This window comes from Myodes glareolus, chromosome 9 (assembly GCF_982192425.1).
Source record: "Myodes glareolus chromosome 9, mMyoGla1.1, whole genome shotgun sequence".
Taxonomy (NCBI): domain Eukaryota; kingdom Metazoa; phylum Chordata; class Mammalia; order Rodentia; family Cricetidae; genus Myodes; species Myodes glareolus.
The window spans coordinates 94,172,261-94,180,633 of NC_142034.1; positions in this window are offsets into that span (position 1 = coordinate 94,172,261).

Genomic DNA, 8,373 nt, shown 5'->3' on the forward strand with positions numbered 1-8,373 from the left:
CAAATTAGAACTTCAACCCTGCTTCTCTGCCCCAGCCATTCTGCTTTCTATGGTGATGAAGAATCAATAACCAGTATATAGAGGATGGTCCAGCTAGTCCAAGAGGCCTGGGAGTCTGTGTTTCTGAGGAGCATTTCAGCCTGAGCCCCAGAGGCCCAGATGGGACTGTCTTGTCCATGTTACCACCCCTAGCAGCCAGCACAACCCTTGGCACACATGGGTACAGGCCACGCGTTTATGAAATGAGTGAAAGGTTCCAGAAACCTTGTTTCACAGCACTGTTCTCAGAAGCCTTCTAGGCTGGGATACCTCAGCATCAGAGCACAGATTGACAAGGGGCCACTCACCTGCTTGGCAAGACCTCAGGGCCCGGAGCAAAGGCTGCATGTGGAAGGGGTCTGTTTGCTATCCCCAGCTTCTGGGCCTAGGCTCTCTTTGTCTCAACTGGTGCCTAGCCTCTGGGTAGCAAGTCCTGGGTAGCCTTGCTCCAGTCAGACTACTGCCTCTGGATGGTGTTGCGAGGCCCTCAGCATGGCCGCCCACAAGCTGGTCACCACGGCTGTTTCCGGGGAGACCTTCCCTGCCAGGCCACTCAGGTTCCACACATCTACAAAGAAGTGGGTGAACCTGTGGAGATGATGGGATGATGATGTAGGCAGGATGCCTTGTGGGTGAGGGGCAGAGTCAGAGTCACCTGGGCAGCCTCCCTCCCCCAGCTCCTCAGACATTCACAGTCATGGAGCCCTCTCTATTCAGAGGCAGTGGGTTGGCCATCCGTGGTGCGCACCCACTTCCCAGTCCAGGACCCCTGTGAACAGCAGAGGGAACAGTGAAGGAGAGCCCCACCTTGACGACGTGCCTGGAACCACATCAGCAGGTCAAATCAATCCTCAGTGTCACCCCGCGAGTTCGTCCGTTAGACCCTACACTGTCCACTCCCCACTCAGCCTCCACCCAGGACCAGGGGCCACTTTCTGCCCGGATATCTTTCCTGGTGACTCCAAGAGTAACTACATTTTAAAGGGACAGTCCTCATGGAGGTTTGAAGGTCGAGCAGGAACGTGTTTGGTGGCAGAAAGAAGAGAGCCATGCTTGCCAGAAAACACCACCTGCAGAGAGGTCATGCCGAGTATAGCTCTCACATAGTCACCATCTCATGGTTCTTGGCAGGGGGTCTGAAAACAGGCGCATCCCATGGGTTAAACGTGAGATGCTTCGGAGACAGTTCATCCTGTGTGCCAGAATAGAAAATGAAAGGACTCCAGTTTCCCAGAATCCACTTAGTCACTGACTCTGTTCTGCCTATGCCAGGTAGTGGCAGTCACGGCACTCAGGGATGACCATATTCGGTCACCGTCCACGGGACATGATTCAGGTCGGAAGCCAGAGGCTACCTCTGGCCACGCTGGAGAGTCACATCTTACACACTTACTTCCAGTGAGCCCGTGAACAGTACTGAGAGACCAAGAGGGTAGGAAGGTGAGACAGTCGCCTCCAAAAGACACGTGTGAGGCTTGCCTAAGCCTTAGGACTGGGCAATGTGGTCTTATGGAAAAGGGATCTCAGCAGATGTCATTATGCTTGAAGCTCCTAAGCCAGGATCATCCTGGATCATCGCATGGATTATCTGAGTGGCCCCAAGTCCAGTAACATTGTCCTCGTAAGAGGCAGGAGGATGCTGGCACAGGGAGGGCAAGGTATGACAACAGAGAAAATATATAGTCACATGGCCAAAGGTGAGGCTGGAAGACTCTACTTCAGAATTATGGGCGTGATGAAGGCCTGCCACACCTCTGCTGGACCTCTGGGTTCCGGGGTAGGGCAGCAGGTGTCTGCTGTTCCTGGTCACTTGTCACAGAAGTCTCAGAGGTCCTGCACATTTGCCTTGGTCTAACCCAGGGACAGAGACTCCAGATGCAGGCCTGGAGTTCCAGGATCACAGTCTCCTGCCCACAGAGAGTGTTGACATCCCTGGGGAGGGCCAGAGGCTGATGAGGCAAGGGGTAAAGGAAGGATCACCACAGCCACCCCACTCCTTGAGCTACTTGAGGCCCAATTGCAGTCCCCTACGTAGGGACATTTGGTAGCTTGGAAAAAATTCTACAACTGTGTGACGTTCCAGGATTCAAACCCAGCCCTGGGGAGAACATGGGCGAGGCTCCTCCCTCGCAGACCCGATGCTAGCATTGCCAGTCTGGAGGGACTCTCACAGCCTGCAGACCTCCGTATGTGCACGAACACCGTCGACTTCAAACCCTTGTGAGGGCAGGCAGCAGCGTCCAATCTCGAAACTCTAGAAGCTTCATCCCATCATATGATAATAAAACTTGAGCCCCCCCCCCAGGACCTGTGCTCCCACAGAGAACCCCTCAGCCATGCCTGGCCTAGCTCGTCCTCCACCGCCTCTTCCCTGGCAATGGAGGCTGAGCAGGAGAAATGATCTGGGCCTTAGCTGGGTGTTTTATTCTGAAAGCATTCTCGTTGGATCAAACACCGTGAGTTACAGCTCACTAGAAAGCTGGAGGGGCGGCAACTGCGGACCAGCAACAGCAGCCGGGCCTCGAGGAAGAGAAAAGAAGCAGAGAGAGGGTTTGGTGTGGATATGCACACGTACGCAGGGTCACAGCACCCACATGCTCACTGAGCATGGGCCATACAAGACGAGCACATTCTAAGCACACTCTAGGGGTTTGCCAATGTGGATATGCTGTGAAGACCTCATAGTTTCCTCCTTGGCCCTCTGGGGGCCAGTTTCATACCACAGTATCTGCTTATCAGTTTGGGTTGTGACAAGGGCCTACCCAGAAATGTTCAGACTGTAGCCTACAAGACAAGCGTCTATCATGCCCAGGTGACCCCTGATAATCTTTAGTATCATGGCGCCGAGCAGGCTACTGGAGTCACCTAAGCTAGTCAAGCCAGGGCTTGCTATAGGGTTCAGTGGCCCAGCCAGTGGCTTGGGCTAACCTTTCATGTCTATATCATTTGGCATTTTAGTCCTGCTTTGAGAACCCCAGAAAGTCTGAAGAGGCTCTGTGTGTTTACCTATCACTATGCGGAATGAGGTAGTGTCAGCTCCGCAGGACCGCACATCCCAGCTCCCAGCTCACAGACTGCCATTTGTCCCCTCTTTCCCAGTAAACAGGCTTGATGGCTATACTCAGTTATCTAAATGCAGTGGCAGTTGGGTATGACCTGGATTAGCCTATGGCTGGGACAGTAAAACCTACCCACTGCATGCCCACCACCATCCATGCACCTGCCCGTCCACCCTCCTATCCTCCTACCCATTCGCACACTGTATTTCCATCTCTTTATCTTAGTAGATATCCTGTACCTGCAGACCTGGCAAGACAGAGTAAATGCAGCCTAGCCTTGTCCCTAAGCAAGCTGAAGTCAAATTCTAGGGCACCTTCTCGCCATATGAGTCACAGTCCTGCCCATCACGTTGGCCCTCCCTGAGGGGCTTTGCTTCAGTCCCCACTCCAACTGCACGACTCTATGTGTGCCTTCAGCTGCCCGGTGCATTTGCCCCATCGTGGTCACTGACTGGACAAGGTGGGGACAGAGCCCACTCTTAAGCCCAGTCAGACGGCTGCCCAGCAGCTGATAGGAAAGAGCAGCTCACGGTCTATAGAGCAACCCCCATTAGGCCTGGAGCCTGTCCTCGGCCTCCCTCCCATCTGCCTGTGTGCGACTCCAGTCTTCTTCTTTCCTCGCCTGTAGCCTCCGAGAAGCCCCAGGGCAAGACCTTGGGGCTGGGCTTTTGCTAAAAGGTCAGAGCCCAGAACGAGGACAGATATTCCATAAAAGGCACAGACCTCCGAGTGCAAGGGAGCCAGCTGCTGGGAGTGAGCTGCGAGGGCCTGCAGCATCGAGGAATGTGGGTCAGGCCCTCCCAGATGTCCAGTGCCTTAAGGAAAGCTGAGGTTGGGGAGGGGGCACAGGTCACAGACACCTCCCGCAACTGCCTGGCCTCCTCCTGCCACCCCTGACTTTGCCTAGCTTTCCTTTGTCTGGTTTTCCCTTATCAGAATGCCCTGTAAAGATGACCACGCATGGAGGCCCCATCAGAGCTCTTGGCCAGGAGCCACCCTCGGCGCAGGGATGAGGGCTGAAGAAGAGCAAGGGAGGGAAGTGAGAGTCTCAGTTGAGGCTGTATATGAAAGGTACCCGCTGAAGTCACACAGCCAGGAGGAGGTCCAGCTGGCCTGTGACCTAGGTCTGCATCCCAGGGACCTGACAGCCACGGGGCTCTCTCCACTTCAGCCCTGGTCATGCTGTGGGGTCTAACCCAGGACCCTCCAGCTCAGGCCTAGTGTACTGGCTTTGTCTTCCCAAGGCATCAAGATGGCTAACCTCCTGCTCACTTCCTCCTCACAGAGTTGACAGGTCACATGGGGTGTGAGGTGCAGAAACAGCTGTCAGGGTGACCCGAACGAATGCCGTAGGGTCCCGCAGTCATAATGCCAGTCTCCTAGGCAAGCAAGGGGAAGAGTCCGGTAGTAGGTGCTCCAGAGGCCACAGAGGCTTTCTAGTTCAAAGGGAGCTGAGCTAGCCAAGGTGGTGAGGCCCAGGGGAATCCTGGACATATGATGGACAGCTTTCTCTACCAGCAGGGACTGGACCTTGTAGAATGGGACATGTGGCCAGGATGCTGTAGGGCTCTGTCTGGCTATGCCATCCCTTGGTGAACACCATTAGGGACAGGCTGTCCTTCCCACACCAGAGGCTAAAGACAAAGCACTTCCCAGTCTGTAAAAAAGATGGAAGGAATAACAATGAGGTCTAGTGGTCACCTTTGTCCTAAGAGGGACACAGATCATGACTTCATTGATCTGATGAAGGTCTTGACTTCACCCAGAATAACACTCAAACCTCCCAGTCTTGGCTCCAGACTCAGGATGCTTCCCCATCCTATGTCATCCGCCAGCCCTGAGTTGAGAATTGGTAGGTGGGGTAGACTGAGGTGAAGAGGGTCCTGCTCAGCTACGCTCAGTCAGCAGCCCAAATTAAGCTCCAGTGATTGCCTGAGTTGGGGCCAAATCACCCCACAAAGGAGCGTTCGAGAGCCTGCGATTTACGTGGAGGCAGGAGCCGAGTATCCTTTCCAGAGGGGCGCTCCAGTCTCAGGACCTGTCCCCCACATCTTCGGGGCTGTCACACTGGCAGCCAGCTTCCTCCTGTTTAAATATTTAATCCAGTTAAATATTAAACCTCTTCCGAGTCCCAATTACAATTGGATCGATTCTCTGCGGCTGTGGGGATCAGGGCTGGTGCTGTGCCCCCCCCCACCCAAGTCCATCATCTTGAGTGGGGATTGGGAGATAGGATGGAGAAGGGAAAGAGTCAGAGAGGGGCGAAGTGAGTAAGGGGCCTGTATGCGAGGAGGGGTCTGGCACAGAGATGGGGGTGGGGAGGAGCCTGGGAGAGGGAGAGCTCTGGAGGCAGACCTGTTCTTGCTTCTCAGGGCTGACCTGGCTCTTAGGGACTCCTCTACCTGTGAGTCTCCTCCCAGCACTGCTTCCCTGCCCAAAGTGGGCAGGAAGGGGATGTTCGTTCTAGTCCCTAAGGACCTGTCTGGTGGGAACCGATGAAAGAGAGAGAGAGATGGAAGATCTGTCGCTTCTCCAGGGACCTAGCCAGCCCCACAGGATGGACTGAGCCTGGGAGTTTCCATCCTACGAGCAGAGGGCCAGAGGGGGTGCCTGTAGAGGCCACAGGAGGGGACCTTGAGAGCTGGGCCTACTTCTGTTTAAAAGTAGCTTCCAAACTATGTTATATTTTATATATCCTAAAAGGCAGGGAAAGGGAGCCTTGCCTTTACCACCCTTTGCGGTAACACAGCATCCCAAGGCTTGGGTGTTTGCAAACTTCTGGAAACGAGGCACACTTGGCATAGTCTTTGTGAGTTGCCACTTCAGTCTAGGTGTGAACACCATCCCGCAATGCAGGCAAGCATCTGCACAAGCTCTGTGGCTTAAAATGGGTACTGAGATGAACCACATCAAATGTAGCCAACAACTGACGGATAGACAGTTCGGGATGCTCTTGGCAGTAAGTCCCACAGAGCTGCTCACTCTCTCAGAGCACCTCCCTTGGCTCCCGCCCACCTCCTGCACCGGAGGACCACAGTGTGACCATCCGAGAACAGGTGAGCTCTTTCCCTACCAGGTGTGTGCTCGCTAACTCGAGACGTGATCCACGGTTCGGCGGCTTCTTGCCCTGCCAGGTGATGCTCATCAAACAGAAGCTTCTTCCAACCTCAGCACTAATTGCAAGTTTGCATAACGCAGTTCTTACTGGTGGCTGTGTTTAACAAGCAGCTTCCTAATTTCCTGAAGGTTTACCCACTGGCTCAGAGGAACCTGCTCCCACACAGGCTGTGTCACCTGCTTAAGCACCTGCTGAGTTGGTGGCACCTCTACTCCCCTGATCACAGCGTGACTTCTCTATACTTGGGCCATGTGCCTGGCTTGTGTAGAATGCTCTGCCATGCTCCTGCTCTCTGCGCCCCGGAATTAACTATCTAGCCTTGACCATGAGCCCTGAAATCTGACGGACGGTCTCTTCCTTTACTATTCTTTCTTGAAGGCTTAGCTGCTCTTTATTCAGGCAGCTGAAATGTAGGGCCATCTTCTCAGAGCCGAAGGAACACCTGCTGGGGGAGCTGACGGAAAGGGCATTGGATGTGTAGGTTAACTTGGGCACAACTATGATCAAATCTTTGCTTCCGAGTGTCCTCCTTTACGACTTTGAAGAACATGTTTTGCTGTTTCCTCTGTCAGTGTCCTGTGCAGCCTCTATCTTGAAAAAGGAATTCTTGGTTTGTGTGAAGGCTCCGGGTTCCTCCTTGTAGTTGTGTGAGATTGGTGCCAACCATAGGTTCTCTCTGTGTGCCATGTGTTCATTTGCCATTTTATCCAGTGCTGGAGACTGAAGCGGGCTTCACACATGCCCAGCAAGTGCTCCACCAACGAGCTATATCCCTTTCCCGCTCCTGTTTGACTTTTATTTTAAAGTGGGGACTCACTAAGGTTCTCAGGCGGGACTTAAACTCATCATCCTCCATCTTCAGCCTCCTGCGTAGCTGGAATTACATGATTGCAACACCAAGCCAGGCCCACCTGCTGCTCAAGGCCACAGGCTTGCCTCAGTACTTGGCTTCCCTTTGGCGAGCCTGCACATTTATGATGTTTGGGGCTTGTTATGGTTCTCCAATCTGAGGGCTCTGAAGTCACTGACTTTGGAAAATTCTCAGCCTTCACTTCAGTGGCCGTCTCCGTTCACTTCTTATCTTCTTCCCAGAGCTTCTTCTAGAGTGGCTTACTAACTTTCTGGAAGGACCCAGATAGAAAACGTTGCAGACTTCATGGTCTAGATGGCCTGTTGCAACTTTTCAGCCCCTTTGGTTCAGTACGAAAACTGTTTATCATACGATCAAGACAGTGTGTGAGCAGCTGGACGAAGCTGTCCCAGCAAGCCACTGTTACGAAAGCACATGATGGCCCCCAGTTGTCCTTTGCGGCCCGTCCTGAAGGCATGCAGGACCTGGTCCTCATGCCCAGGTCTCTCTGCTCTTTCTCATGTGTTCCAGCTCTCCCCTGCCCTGTGGGGCACCCAGTGATTTCCCATTTTCATCTTCCAATTCACTAACCCTCTTGCCAGCCACGCTCAATTAGCTGACTAATCCATCTGTTCACTTTTTTACTTCAAAGATTGTAGTTCAATCATCTGTAAGGTCCAGCCCTCTTCCCCTTTGGTATTTTACTTCTGTCCTTAGGATTTTGTGTTTCTTTTTTCCTAATTTTCAGCTTGCTGCCAGGGTTTTCAGCCCAGCTGGCTCTTATTTCTGGTGGCTATGAAGGAGAAGACACCAGTCCTGGCAACACAAGGAAGTCATCTGCCAGGTGCTGTGAGGTCAGGCCTGGCTGGAGGGTTGTCCCCCTGAGAAGCTATGACATCACACGTGCCATGGCTTTGGGGAATCGCTGGCCAGGGATCAATTTCTCTGTGGACTTCTCAATATAGAGCTGGAGGGGTTCCAGCCCTAGAGGTGTGAGTTCATAAACCTTGGTCCAGCACAGGCTGACAACTTCCCAGAGACTGCATTCTCCCCCATCGAGTCTGAGGGAAACAAACCGTGTTTGAGTGTGAGCCTCTCCAGGCCTCCCCTCCCTGAGGATCCTGATCTCAGCCCTTGACCCATGTCATCTTCATTCAGGCTATCTGCCTGGTTCTGTGGAGATTTTTTTCCCTTTCTAATGAATCCGACTACTGAAGTAATGCAACATGTCTGACATTTTGGGTGTTACTGGAGTAGATTTCATATCAACCTCGGTTACATGGTGGTTACATGGTCCTTGGGACTCC